A 15,530-nucleotide genomic window follows, 5' to 3' on the forward strand; every position below is an offset into this window, starting at 1 on the left:
TCGTCACGCGAACTTCCAAAGAGGGCATCATACTGCCCCAGGACTTGGTACACCAGGACACCAACTTCCCTGGCACTGAATCTGGTGGACCTCTGCCTCTCTGGCTGGGGTTGCCAGTGGTGCCAAAAGGTACGTGTAGGATGCCATTTTCTTGTACGTGCTTTTCGTGGAGAGCGAGTGGGTGAATTTTGTACTTCTAGTCGGTTCACACGCGATTGTTCACAACGGTTCAAGTTCGTACTCCCTGTTACCTCTGACAGCGTTCAGTTCTTATTTTGGCCTGTTTCCTTAAACAGCGTTCACTTCTTTTTTTCTCCTGTTTCCTCAGACAGCGTACAATTCTTCTTTTGGCGGGGGTGTTTCCAACACGCACACGCGCGTCTTTTTCACGTTCTTTTTCCAGGCATACGGTGAGTCGCGCATGTATTTACCAACTGTGCTTGCCCCGTGTGTCGCGTACCCCTTCAGAGGTCATTGTAGGCTGCGTATATTACGCGTACGCTTATTTTTGTGTTTCTGGGTGCCACAGCGTAGTGCAGGATCATTTTTCCACGCATGTGGTCTACGAGGGGTTGCGTGCATGTTCATTTTTGTTTTCGGGGTGCCTGTGCGTTGCGTGACCCATCATCTTCCCCCAGGGGTCACAGACAGCCTTGCTAGAGCACTAGGGTACGAATTCCATCTAGTACCCTACCCCTTTCACCCCCAATCGCCCAGGACAATAGTTTACTGCTACTCCCATACGCACAACAACATCAGTGCCATGGTTGGGAGGAGGTCAATCGGTAAGGGAGGCAAAGGTGGCCGACCTCCAAAAGGTGGGCGTGGTGGGTGCGGTAGGGGATGTGGCCCAGATGTGCAGGGTGCCCCTAGACCCCCGTGTGTGGAGGACCAATCAGGGACACCCATGCCCCCCCATGGTTGTGGGAAACGTAGCTGACACCATCCCAACTCAGCCCATGTTGGACCAACCCATTTTGGCACCTGAACTGGCACAGGATGACTCCCAGGCTGACTTCCAGGTCAGCAAGTCTAAGCCACGTGTGGCAGTGCAAGTTGCTGTCACCAGGCCACGTGGATCTGTGGCAGCAATGTCATCTGCTGCCCCAAGTAGGCAGGGTGGGGAGGCTGAAGGGGCAGCTGCAGCTCTGTCCACCCCAGCTCTGAGTCTCCCAGCCGGGACAGTGTCAGTCCAGGTCCATCAAACCGACGTTGGCCCTGCCAACATCACCCTGCAGCCAATGCCTGCACCAAGACCTATGGTCATTGCGCATTCGCACACTGCTAGTACCCAGTCCACTGGCGCTTCTGCCCCTACTGACCAGAGCAGCGTAAGCCACTCAGGATCCGCACCACCTTTGAAAAAGAAGAAGAAGGGTGCTCTGGCACTACAGGCTGAGACCCCAGACATGGCTACACACTCCGGCACGTCAAGGAAGCCGAGCTTTAATGACGCCGAACTTGATGCACTTGTGGCCTATGTGTCGGCACATAGCCGCAAAATGGTGGTGACTGCAGGGTGCAAGACGACACCTGGTCAACGTAAGGCACACTGGCAGACCATCGCGAACATCATTAGTGCCCTTGGATTTGTGAGGCGCACAGCTGATGATTGCTACAAGCGGGAGAATGACTTGAAACGCAGAGCAAATAACAAGCTGGCCTCAAATCATGCTTCTACTCTGGTGGCTGGCGGTGGGTCTCCACCAGAGGACAACCAACTCACTGAACATGAGTCTGTTTCTGGAACCTTCGTCACAGAGGAACAGATCCAAGGCGTGGGAGACCTACCAGATTACGACGCATTGTCCGGTGAGTGCCCATTCATTTGTGTGTAATCAACGTGTATGTTGTTTGGGCGACGGGTTCTGATTGAGTGCCATGTGAGGGTGTGTACTCCTGAGTTGTATGGGTCACCCATGTGCTTACTCCAAAACATTCACCGGCCTTTAATTTGCGTATGACAGTATCCCTTCTGCCCACAGTAGCCAATTAGCGCAACACTACTGCAGTTGCCCTTGAACTGTCATCTTGCAACAACATTGTTCAGATTTTTTCAGGGTTCATTCAGGCTGATTGTTTCAATTCTCCCATTTTTGCAACGCATTTATCAGCCCTAATGCCACATATGTGACATGCTTCGGTCATTGATTACACCCCACATTGGCCCACATTTGTTACCTTGTCATGTGAATGATTAGACCATTCAGGCTGATTGAGTATTGGCCTGCTCACATTAATTTTTGGGGCCTGTTTGAATGTGGTACATGATCGTTTTGTCCTGTCATGTTGAAGTGACCAACCATTGATGTGTACATCTGCCTGACATCACTGTATTATTGTACACTGGATGTGTTGCAGTGTGTGGCACATGCGTATTTTGTCACACTATGTAGCATTTTTCATCTCATCGTGTCCATCTCACATGGATGGGTGACAGTACTCATTCACTGACATATGGCTGTACTTGTCAAATGTACCATGGCTATGCTACATGCCATCTGTGTGCTGCCATGTGTCATGTATGTGTATCGGACATGCCACTCACAGGGTAATGTGTGATGCCAGTGCTACCCAGCATGCAGCAAATGTGTTGCTTTTCCATCTTGGTGTCCTCAGTGTCTGCTTTTTGCCTCCCCTTCAAACTCATTGACAGAGCATGCATGCCAGGGTTATAGTCATGTGAGACATGTGTAAATCATGTACACGATCTCTGGCTTGTCAGGCCTATGTGTGTGCTATGGTGCTCATGCCTGTTTCCATTTTTTGTCTTTCATGTTTTTGCAGGTGATGACACACTTGATGGTGTTGAGGTTGAGGAGATGGTGCAGACCCAGGAGGAATCTCAGGTACGACCGGGCACCAGTGGGGGACGTGGTGTGGTGGTGGGTGAAAAGACCAATCTTACTGCAGACCATATTGTCCAGGGTTGTCTCTGGGTGCACCTCCCCAGACCTCGATTTAGGTGCTGAATCAGATGATAACACTTATGTGCAGTCGCAGGTGAGTGTTTCTGGCAGGGATTCTGTTCTGTCCAACCCACCTGCACCAGGGGTAGAACCCTTTATGGGGATGTCAGTGTTGGTAAGTCCGCCTTTGGCGGTTACGGATGCAGGGTCACACTCCACAACATCTGATCCTGTTCCTGGGCCAGCAGATCAGAGGGGGAATGCAGTCCTGCAGCCTCAGGCAATGCCAGCACAGCAAGGTGCAGATTGCCTTGCCCCGACCAGGTGTGGTGCCTGCCAACTCGGTGGCCGTACGCCACCAGGCAATACTATATGGGAGAACTCCATTTACAGTATAGCAGCCCAACAGGGAGCATCGGTTGAAATGATGGCTCAGGCAATGGACAGGGTGGTCACTTCCATTCTCCCCCCTGAAAGGCACATGGAGCAACAACAGCAGACAACAGACTCCATTTGCCAATCACACAGGGAAGACATGTTGGCGTTGAACAGGGACCGACGGACGGCACTGGAGACTCTGCGCAAAGCCTTATCTATAGAGTCACAGGGCCACAGGGAAGCCCTGAGGGTAGAACTCCATAACATCAGGGACACTCTGGGTGAACTTGAGGCTTCCCGAAAGGTAAGGTCAGAACAGCAGCTGGAGCAGCTCACACGTTCACTTTCAGCTGAGCTGCAGGCAACTCGGGAGGAGATCCGGGCATCACGGGAGGCCATGCGTGCAGAAATGCAGGCAACCCGTCAGGTGCTGCATGGGGATCTCCGTACTATCATCCTCCAGAACGAGACCTTCCACACCCGCATGCTTGCTGCCATGGAGGACCATACGAGGGCTTTGCGTGGGCTGCCTCCCATAGCACCACCACCTCCTGATGCAGCAGCAGAGGGTGATGAGAGCGACAGCAGAACTCCTCACACACTAGCGTAGCCGTGCAGGCCATGAGCCCATGGAGATATTTTTTTTTGCAACATCCACGCAGGTGGCTGTTGGTGTGCACCCTGTCCTCGAACCTCCTGGGTTCCCCCCCTCCCGCTGGCCCGCACATATCCATTTTTTATTTCTTTTTTTAATTTATTTTTTTACAGTGTGTTGCCTTGTGTGGCTCCCGTGGGCATCCACTGTGTATTCCGGCTGGGCACATGCGGACTTGTCCTGTGTTTGGGTTAGATGCTTGGGTTCCTGAAACACACACCCCTCCTGCTTCCCGTTTCCATGGGCTTGCAAAGGGTGTGACCAATTGACAGTGACTTACACAGTGACATTGGTCTCCCATGAGCTGTGTGGGCAGTCTGTAGTCATAACTGTGTGGACATCCCTAGTGGGGTTTGTTTTGTATTGAACACTGCATGGTGTATTGATATGTGCTTGTGCATCCATGTCTTTCTCCTTATTCGCAGGTACCTTCTTCATGTCTTCACAAGGCTGTCTCCTTTGCACATGCAGTTCATGTTGTATGCAGTACACTGACACATTTGCCTGACAGCAACACTCTGCAGTTGGAAGGGGTGGATGTGCTGGATTATTCAGGTTGTAAGACTTGCACTACTTTGAGTTTGTACTGTCATATTTTGGCAATGTTTCATGCTGTGTTGCTGTATTGTGTTGCTGGTAAGTATTTGGTCATGTGTGCTGTTTGTTATTGATTACTGGGAGCATATTGTCTGTGGCCTCTTTCCGTTTGGGACAGTGCACTTTGTGACACTTGTGTCATGTGTTGTGCATTCCTTTGTTTGCTTTCACATTGCATGACATGCCATGGTGTGTTTGGTGGCGGACATGGGGAGGGGTTGGGTGACAGGGCGCTATTTTCATGTTGTATTTTGCAAGGGGGTAGGCATTCATGCAGCATAAATGTGTGTCTTTTTGTGAAACAGCATTGGTTGTCTTTCGGTAGATAGGCATGCACACAATGTAACACTTCCAGGTGACCAATCTCAGGCTGGTATGGTTGTGACAGATGACTGTCCCTTATGTCATCATCATTGATTGTCAGCTGGTATTTGCCTGGGCTGTGTGCACTCCACAGGGGTGTGATTTTAGGTGAAGTAATTAGCCACCAGCTGCGTACGGGCTGCCTCACCACGTGCCCTTTCCCCTCCCATGCGCAGCGCCCGCACATGTGGTTGGGGATGTGGGGGCACCACCATGTCCACCGGCAGGCCCCGGCGGGTTGCAACGTTGTGCCGGACACATGTTGCCACTATGATCCTGCACACTACTGGGGGCGCGTATAGCAGCTTCCCACCAGAGCAGTCAAGGGAGCGAAAGCGTGACTTGAGCACTCCGAATGTGCGCTCCACTATGCCCTGGGTTGCAATATGGGCTGTGTTGTATCTTACCTTGTGTAGTGTGGTGGGGTTCCGAATTGGCGTCATCATGTGGGTGCTCAGAGGGTAGGCACTGTCCCCAGGAGAGGTGATGATGGGTATCATTAGTGGGGTTGTGACGTTACTCAGAATCTGACATGCATGCATGTGCAGCGGCATTTATACTCACCAAGCAGCCATGTATCGCCGCGCCGCCCAGCTTCTAGGTCCCGGTTTAGGGTTGACATTCTGTAGATGAAACTGTCATGGGTGGACCCTGGATAGTTGGCATATACTCAGGTGATGATTCCCTTGGAATCACATACTACCTGCACGTTGATGAAATGCCAGTGCTTGCGGTTTCTATAGATGTGCTCAGTTTCCCTGGGAGGGCGTAGAGCCACATGGGTGCAATCAATGGCACCTAGCACTTAGTGGAAGTGTGCCACCCCGTAAAAATCCTGGACGGCAGCCTGCCTTTCTGCAGGTGTTCTGGGCAGGTATATGTCCCTGTGGACTGTTGGGCGTGCAGTCATGATGGCCAACACCTGGTGCAGGCAGCGTGATTGCGTGTCCTGTGACACCCCACCCCCCCACTATGGCACTTGTCCGCTGAAATTAACCAGTGCCCAAGAAGTGCAGTACATTGAGCACCTTTTCCAAGGGGCTCAGTGCTTGGGAGCACAGGGTGGGTGATGTGAGGTCATCCTCCCATTCACTCACCAGGTTGAGTATTATGTGAGGTGGAAACCTGTACCTCCCATACACTTGGTCATCAGGCATCCCAAAAAGGGTGGTCCTGGGTGTAAACATTCTGGCCCTGACTATCCTCCTCCTCCTGAGGTGTCCCACGACCACTGCTGCGAGGAACGGTATATTCATCGAACGTCTGAGCTTGTTTGTTGTTTGCGTGCACTTTTATGCTGCGCGGGTCCGCGTACGCCTGCTTCCTGCTGGCGTACGTGTTTCCGGATTAGCGCGTTTGCCCTGTTCGATTCCATGAATACGTGTTGTAGGCGCAAGTGTGTGCGTTACGTGCATTTGCCTCCTGTACTTCCCCCGTAATGCCCACAATTTCACGCGTTGTTCCCCATTCCGCGTGTTACGCCCCGTGTTCCGCCTACTTTTGTTGTGTGCGCCGCGCTATGTGTACTTTCGCTGTGCGCGTAGCGCATGCTGTTTGATGACGTGTGCGCCCGCGTGCGCCACGCAGAATTTTAGCGCACATCCCAGAATTTACACGCACACGGACTTCCATGAATCGATGTGCGTGGATTTCACACGCTTGCACTGCGATTTTCGCACTTGCGCTGCGATTCGCATGCTTTCGCACGCTTGCGCAGAGATTTTTGGCGCACATTTATTCCATGAATCGGCCTGTAAATTGGAGTGTTGTTGTTAATACAGGAACCTAATCATATATAAACATAATCAATGGCTGCAGCATGCACCATAGACGTACAATATTTAGAATCTTGTAATTTTGGATAGTAAAATAATAAATGCTACATTATCAGAGTTGTGAGTCATGTTAAACATGTAATAACTAGCTAACAATTCAAGACTTAGTACACACTTGTGCCAGTACAAACAATACATATGAAGACCCATAATGCATAGAAATCACAGGCACATACAGGGAAACTAAAGTAAGGAAGAAAGAAACGGCATCACCAGAAAATGTTTGAAAATGATTTTCTCATCACGGTTTTCCTCAGAAGCGGGCTGAAATGGTGGCACAGAAACCCCAGAGAAGTGACCAACTGCCTTCACAGATGTTCTTCAGCAGAGGCCTTTCTGGCAAAGGCCCAAGCTATCTCTAAGCCAGCACTCCTCTGGGCATTTAACCCACTTCCTAACAATAAAGATCAACAGCTTACAGTGGCTGCTGGGTGTACTGTGACTACGGCAAGGATGTGATCTGCAGGTCATCGTTTGAAAATATTAGTATGCAAACTTCATGGGAAATGATCAGGTTCCAATATGTCATTCAGTTGGCCAACATGTAAAACCACTATACAGAAATGCACTGTTGGTAGTCCTTAAGTGGGTCCGTACATACAGCATCAAGTCCCTTGGGTTCTGACAGTGACATACACACCCTTTCCTTCAAGCAGCACATTGCAAGGAAGACACAAACGCCTTCGTACCAACGTACTCGTCTGTGGAAAATGAGGCCCTGAATCTCAAAAAACAACTTGAGTTTTGCTTTCCAAGCCTTGGTCCTCGCCCAACTAGATGGTGGCAATGACTTCATTTTTTAAATTTATTTTTACATTTGTATAGAGCTCATACAGCCCTTAGGCATCGCAGCGCTGTTACTTGTGTGTGGCTTAGTTACAGAAAAAAATATCATTTTGCATATTTAGTGATATACATAACATACAATTACAACATTCTTATCTTGCAGGGATCCTAGCTGAGGAGTGTTACATGATTATGAGAAGGGAAGAGTTTTGACCGCTTTGCGGAATGCCAGATGAGTTTCCTCTTCATGACTCATGGGTGGCAATTCTTCAAATGCATCTTGTCCCGTTTTTCCTCGACAGTTTCACCCTGGCAGCTGGTACCGTGATATTCCCTCACATATTGTTAAATCTCTTTTAGCAAACATTCCCGAGGAAATGGTGGGTCACTATGAAGGTGATGCCAAGAAGAGATGTTTGGTCTTTTTTTGTTGCATGTCGTCTTCACACATGGTCCAATCAAGCAAATCTGTGAGTTGGGAGGTGTGTCACCATATCTGGCCCTGCACCCATGGTTGCGTAGCGCTTGTGCATATGATCTCTGAGCACATCGGCCATGCACTTGGGCTACGGGCCATGTAAAGTCTAAGCGAAGTATGCTTCAATTAAGAATATTTAGCTTATAAAAGCAGTCAAGCATGTCAATACAAATCCCCACCAACTACTTCAATAATGTTGTCAGGAAATATTCACAAACAAAATAAGAACAAGAAAAATATCTTCATAATAATTCCATATGCAGGCCACCATTCTTGCAGGGACCTATGTGCATGTGTGTGTGTCAGCATGTTAATTAGTGATTCGATTCACTACTGTGGCAGGACTACTCCATTTAAATGCTGGCATCATAAACTTGGTCACGGTAGTTCAAATCAAATATGTGTAATGCGTGTATTGTGCCACCTTGCTCAACCAATCGTAAGTATATGATCAATATCAAATGCACATTCAAGCACAGCGCCTTCTGGCTACTGACATCATATTCAGTAATGTGTGTTTGTTTGTTTGTTTATTGAATTTCTAATGCGCACCAAACCCGGAGGAAGCAGGGCGCAGCAAAGGATATGCAAGGCTTACAAGGTTACATAATAACAAGCAGTATAAATTGACACATGAAATAGAAAATAGGTAAGGATCAGAATATGCAAGTAGTAGATTTCAAAAAAGTTATTTACATCATAGTGTACAGTAGTGTACAATAGTTTATAATATTGGGAGGTAAGGTGTGCTGATGTGCAGTAGTTTCAGTTGAGACTAGTCTTCAGTCAGTTTGAGGTGGGTGATGAGGTTCTTTCTGAAATGTGGGCAGGGTTGATCAGCTCTCAGCTCGTGTGGCAAGGAGTTCCAGAGTTTAGCGGCCATCACAGGGAAGCTATTGCCGCCAATCTTGGAAGATTTGAATCTTGGTACCACCAGGCAGTTTGTATTGACAACTCTGGTAGACCTGCTGGAAGTTCTTCTTGACAATTTGTCAATTAGGTAGCTGGGGGCAGCATTGTGTAATGCTTTGTGAGTCAGGGAGGCGATTATTAGTTGTATTATGGTTGGATAGCCATTTATATTGGCGTCTGATTGCGGTCATGTGCAATCTTTTGTTAATGCCTAGTGCGGATCTAAGAGCGTTGTTTTGTAATATTTGTAGTTTTTGGATACTGGCTTTGTTGGCACTGCTGTAGGGAGCATTACAGTAGTCTAATCTGGAGAGAATGACTGCTCTGGCCAGTATAATGCAACTGTCGTTAAAGAGGAAGGGCTTACCAGCTCTCATAAGCTTGCACATGTAGGGTGTCGTGGAGGCCAGGGATTTCAGTTGTTTATTGAAAGACATAGTGGCGTCAAGGTAGAAACCTAGGGTTTTTACCTCCTTTGAGACTATGTTATTATTGCCATCAATGATGAAAGAAGCGTATTCATGACCTAGTTTAGAGATGTTGGGGGGGTACCAAGAATTATCAGCTCTGTCTTGTCATCATTCAGGCATAGGCCGTGTGTGGCCATCCATGCCTGAATGATGAGGTAGATCCTATTCACCAACGCCAAGTCCTTGCCAGGATCCCCGGAAAGTGGGAGGAGAATCTGTGTATCATCTGCGTAATCAGTGTAGGTGATACCCAAAAGGTCCAAATCATCGAACAAAGGTTTGGTGAATATGTTGTACAGAGTTGGAGACACGCATGAGCCCTGGGGGACCCCGCACACGATTGGGGTAGGATCAGCCGCCGCTAATGGGGAGAATACTCTGATGGTTCTGTCACTCAGGAATTATTTTATCCACTTGACAGCATCAGTGGAGACGTGGGCTGCTGAGTCAAGGTGCCTACAGAGGACCTTATGATCCACCAGATCGAATGCAGCTGAGAGATCAAGTAACAGTAGTAGTGCTGTCTTCCCTTGTCTCTCAGCTCATCGATCTGTGTTTTCAAATCTATCAATGCAGTTTCCGTCCCATGAAGCGACGGAATCCTGATTGTCTGACCCCTAGGAATTTATGTAGCTCTAGGTATTTTTTGGATTTGCAAGTAAGCAATTTTGTCCAAGATTTTAAGTAAAAATGGTACCGTTGTGATGGGGCGGTAGTTTGTGGAGATGAGTGGGTCTAAAGTTTGCTTCTTCAGAAGTGTGAGAACCCAGGATTGTTTGAGATTGGCTGGGACGGTGCCAGAGGCGAACAAGGCGTTGATCAGCATGGAAATGAATGGAGAGAGGTCTCTCGTGGCATCTTTTATGATGTGTGCTGGGCAGACATCTCCTTTACAGTTAGAAGGTTTAAGTGATAGGATCGTTTTTTCAACTTCTAGAAAGGATGTTTTGGTGAAATGGAATCTGTTATTTTGATCAATGGTTTTTTTATTCAGTGGGAGAGAGTTAGTTGGCTGTGGTAGGTTTAAAGCGTCTTTCTTATTTTTTTTTTATTTGTAAGGTATTTATTTTATTAGTTAAGGCTTGTTGGATCTCTGAACACCAGGTCTTGTTTTTGATACAAATATCGGGTGTGGAGATAGGGGACTCTAGTTCTCTTAATATTGTAAATAGTTCTTTCATACTAGAGTTGGACTTGGCAATGCGTTCATTGTATGAGTTTCGTTTTGCCAAACAGATTTCATTTTTGTAGTGTAATGCAGTGGAAGTTAGCTTCTTTTTATTCTCACTAGAAGGGCAGGCGGTTTCACATTTTCGTTTTAGTAGTCGCAAGTCCTTTAGTTGTGGAGTGAACCACTTGTTAAGGTGTGCTTTGGCTTTGCTTGGTCTCAGTTTGAGAGGGGCAACTTTGTCCAGTGTGGAGAGGATAATCTTATTATATTCCTGCACCAAGGTGCTTCGGTCGAGATTATCCGGCAGAGAATTCAGGTAGAATATTAGGAATCACACTGTCCACTGTGATATTCTTTTTCATTCTGGTTAGACAAGGTGGCACTACTTGCGGAGCTATGATTATTGATCTTGTGGTGGATAGAGTCATGGACACGAGGGAGTGGTCAGTCCATGAGAGCGGGGAAATGGAGGTAATGGTAGCTGTGCAATTGTAGCCAGCTACCCAGTCCAGAGTTCTACCCTTGATATGGGTGGGCTTGTTTACTTTTTGTGATAGTCCTAATGTATTGAGGGAGTTGACGATTTGTAGGGCCTGTTTATCAGAGGGATCGTTAAAACCTAAGTTAAAGTTGCCAAGCAGCAATACTTGGGAAGTAGGTTTGAGATTACTAGCAAGTATATTATGCAGGTCCTCCTCAAATGTTCCAATGAGCCCAGGAAGTCCTTATATTACATGCATAGTAAGTGATTGGGAGTTGTTTAATGGGAGTTTGATAGAGAGGAATTTGCAGGATTGCAAAGTTTGGGGAGAGGCTATTCTCATAGATAAGCCCTCTCTGGATATAATAGCTATTCCGCCGCCTCGGGTTCCATCTCTTTCTTGTATGGAAATGGTATATCCTTCCGGGATGGCTAGCATGAGTGGTGGGTCCTGCAGAATCGTGTAGCCAGGATTCTGTTATGGCTAGGAAGTCCAGATTGTCTTCTGTGATGAAGTCGGCTATGTCAGTAGCATGAGCCACCAGAGACCATTCATTGAGGAGAGCTCCTTTGAGGGGCTAATTGTGTATTTTGACTGAGGTTGAGCCTGGAGTAAGGCTGGTATGAGTGATAGCCTTGGAGAGGGGTGTAGTAGTCTGAATGGCAGTGGCACAGCGGACGGATGGGGAGGTAGGCCATTTGGCAGTTTTGGAAGTCATGATGCGGGGACAGTTAGTTTTCTTGTTAGTCGGAGGTAAAGATCTGCTCAGAGGCTCGTAAAGTTTAGGAAGTCTGGCGTGCAGTTTGAGATTTCTGTTGGTTGTGGTACATGGGACCGTGGTGTAGTCTCCTGAAGACTTGCAAAGGGGGTGATTGGAGAGGGCAGGGCTACTAGGTTTGGGCGCCATGATTAGCAGGTTAAATGGGTGTGATCTATTCTCTTCTAATATGGTTCCGTTAAGATGGACTGAGATGCTGATGGCAAGGAGTTTTAAGGCAACTAGTATCAGGATGGGGTGAGAGATGTTTTGGCCTAACATGTTCAGCATTGAGTCAGGATGTAGTATGTTTTGTTTGGCAGGCTTAGACACAATATGTCGGGTAAAAAGAGTGTAATACAATCCAGTAAATCACAATAGGCAGATTAAATTTTTGCTAGGTGGGCCTAAATACACAGTGTACAGAGGAAGCAAGGTGCCATAAAAGCACAGTGAATCACAATAGGCAGATGCGATTTTTGCTAGGTGGGCCTAAAAACACAGTGTGCAGAGGAAGCAAGGTGCCATGAAAACACAGTAAATCACAAAAGGCAGATTTGTTTTTTGCTTGGTGTGCCTAAAGCACAGTAAGTATGAGTAAGCAAAGTGCCATAGAGCACCACAAATTGCAGTGGGCGGATTCGACTTTTACTGTTGGTTATATCACATGTCACTTAGTCTTAGGCAGTTATATCAATAGGAGGTTATAGCAGGCTACTGTGAGAGCAACGCGTAGTAATGTATGGCTAGAGGACATTGAGTTGGGAATAGGGACAATCGAGGTAGGCCCTCGTGATAGCCTTATAGTACAGAGCATGTAGCAATAATATGCAGTTTGGAATGTTGCAGGTCTTTAAATAGTATTACATTGCGACTTACGTAGGCCATAAAAAACAGGATGCCGTAGCAGTGCATACCGATGGTAATCCGCAGGTGTGACATAGGTGGTAGGTGGGATATGGTGGTCTGGACCAGAAAATAGATAAACATAATTGGTCGAGCAGCAGCAAAGTTTGTCTTAGCAGGTGTACATTATGCTGGTACAAGATACAGACTTTGTGTATGAAGGAGTTCAGAATAGGGCATACCCTCGCGCTCCACAACACAAACAGGCGCAAACAGGGCCTTTTCCAGAGGGCCTTTGCCGGAAGGGACAGAGCCGGCTTCCGCCTGCCGGTGAGCCGGTGCTATTGATAAACACGCGCGTTGCTATAGCAACATTACCAGATAGCAATGTTTGTCTGCATGGCGGCCCTTTTAAAAAGAGGGGGCTACGGTGACCGGGATCGTAGAATGTGGAGTTCTACTAATTAAGCAAAGATAATCGTGCCTGACACGATGGGCGCTTTAACCCAGCAGCTCACCTAATTCAGGGCCTTGGTAGCAGAGATCCTGCACACGATCACCAAGCTTGGATTAGGTGGATCAGCTGATACTGCCAAGTGCATGCCACATTGGGTGCAGTGAAGGTCGGGGGGCTCCTACCCACTCCGTTTGTATGTGTGCAATGTTTTAGGTAGCCTTTCCTATCACCGCTGCTGAAATCCCATGGTACTGGTTCTAGGGTGCTGTGCCTTAATTGGGTCACATTATGTCAAGCCATGATGAAGGGTTTAGTCTCTGGTGATTTGGTAAAAATCAATTAGTTTTCCAATCTTGTATTTTCTCATATGCATTGTATGCGACAAACACATTGTGAAAGAGACGTGATTTATTTACTGAAGCATGTTGCAAAATCCCTTAATTGTATCAATTCTGCCACAGATTATGACCCCTTACAAAAATGGTTATTGGAAAGATATGTTTGTATGACAGTGAATTATGTTCACTTGATGGCTCTATTTGACCATTTGTGTCAGATAGATATGATACGTATGATAAGTCATTTATAACGCGCCTGTACACATGTGTTTCTAGGCACAGCAAGACAAGGGAGGGTACGTAGGAAGGACAAGGCAAACTATCTTACTAGGCCTTTTGTCATTCAGGTTGTGCAAATGCGGTAACACTAAGTGCAGGGGACGGGCAAGGGCAAGGGGGTGGGAAAGGGAAAGCGCAATCAAGTTTGAAACCGTTTGTGCGCTTTGAAGCAGTTTTGCGAATTGTGTAAGCGCCTACTAAATAACCAATAAATAAATAAGTGCAGCCAGGACAGCGCTTTTCTGGCTAAGTGCAAGAAGGCAGAGGACTGTAGAGGATACAGTTACAGCCCCTAGTGCGAAGCAGGCCTGGGGGCAATGCGGGGGAGAATGGTCAAAGAGGAACCCGGTACCTAGTGAGACTCTGAGGGTAACCAAGCAACCAGTCGGCACAGCAGATAGGTAGGTTAGAAGGGGAGGAGGAGAGAGAAAGCAGAGGAAAAAAGAAAGGTCTTGAGCTGCTTCTCGAACGTCTGGTGGTCGAGCTCTAGTTTGAGAGGATCAGGGAGGCCGTTCCAGAGGGAGGCATCTGCAGAGGAAAGTGATCTACCCGCTGTTCTCTGCCTGGAGAAGTGTCAGACCCTCAGAGAGTTGGAGGCAGCGGAGCGAAGCGCTCGAGAAGGAAGGTATTTAGTGAGAGAGTGTTGAATGTATTGCGGGCCCTGGCCCCAGAGGCGCTGTGGACGATGCAGAGGGTCTTGAACTTAATCCTTGCAGCCACCGGGAGTCAGTGGAGAGATTTCAGGGCTGGACAGATACGGTCCCTGGGCTGAGGCCAAGGATAAGTCTTGTGGTCCTGTTCCTAAATATCTGCCTCTCTTGTGTGCAAACAATGTACGCATGAGATGAATGTGATCAATAAAATGGAAAACTATCTGAGAAGCAGAAGAGGGATTTATGTCTTTACTTTATGCAAAGAACAAATGGGGTCCTGGGAGTCCCTCTGCCGGACATTAGTCCCGGTTATGAGAGCCTTACCCAGATTCTTTAGCTCACTTTGTTTCACAGAGGAGAAATCCCCAAAACAAATCAGTCTTTGTCCTGCCCTGGGGCAGTCTAGCACAGAAAAGCTAGGCAATTCTCCTCTGAACAAGAGTACCAACAGCAACCTAGACACGTGTTTTGGTCTGGTTGGTCCTCATCATTAGGGTGGAGCTGTGCCTCTCTAAGAATAGTGAGCAAGGGATCCACGTCTGGATTCCCGTAGTAACTTAGGGTGGAAACCCAAAGCTTCATAATATGCACAAACCAGGGGGTCCTGGGAGTGTCTCTCTTCCGGCCTGTATCCCGGGTTAGAGTGACAACCAGAGTTTAGCTCACAGGCCAGTAGAGAGACACTCCCAGGACCCCCCCCCCCCCTTGTATGTGTCTTTTCTTTGCCAGCACTCATTTTGCCAGCACTTACTTTGTCGCATTTACTTCGCCAGACATTTACTTTGACCAGATTGACATTGCCAGTCATTGGAGGGGGAGAATTCTTGCAACCCTCTTCGTTTCTACCCCATATTCTTTCCCCCTGATACTCCTTGTCCCTCAAACCTAAGCTTACACTATCCCTAACCACATCCATTACCATCTTTAAAACGCGAAGAAGCAGACAAAGAAAAGACATGACAAACTAAAAGCATGCCAACGTAAATGTCTGGCATAGCGAATGTGTCACAAAGTCAATGTATGACAAAGTAAGTGTATGTGGCGAAGTAAAGGGGGTGCTGCAACAGAGGTCTGTACATAGGAGCCTCTACCAGGTTGTTACAAGTATGGCTAACAATGAAGAATTGAAACAACTTGGTGATCTTGGTGATTTCTGCAGCCTTG

At 47.6% G+C, this 15,530-nt stretch overlaps 1 protein-coding gene across 1 annotated transcript in view; it reads left to right on the forward strand.

Annotated features, from left to right (window-relative positions):
• LOC138521049 (phospholipid scramblase 1-like) overlaps nt 1-15,530 on the forward strand; it is a 331,721-nt gene that overhangs the window by 164,032 nt on the left and 152,159 nt on the right. The gene's annotated exons all lie outside the window — the stretch shown is intronic.

The sequence above is a fragment of the Ambystoma mexicanum genome, chromosome 13 (genome assembly GCF_040938575.1).
Source record: "Ambystoma mexicanum isolate Mex_15411 chromosome 13, UKY_AmexF1_1, whole genome shotgun sequence".
NCBI classification, from domain to species: Eukaryota; Metazoa; Chordata; class Amphibia; order Caudata; family Ambystomatidae; genus Ambystoma; species Ambystoma mexicanum.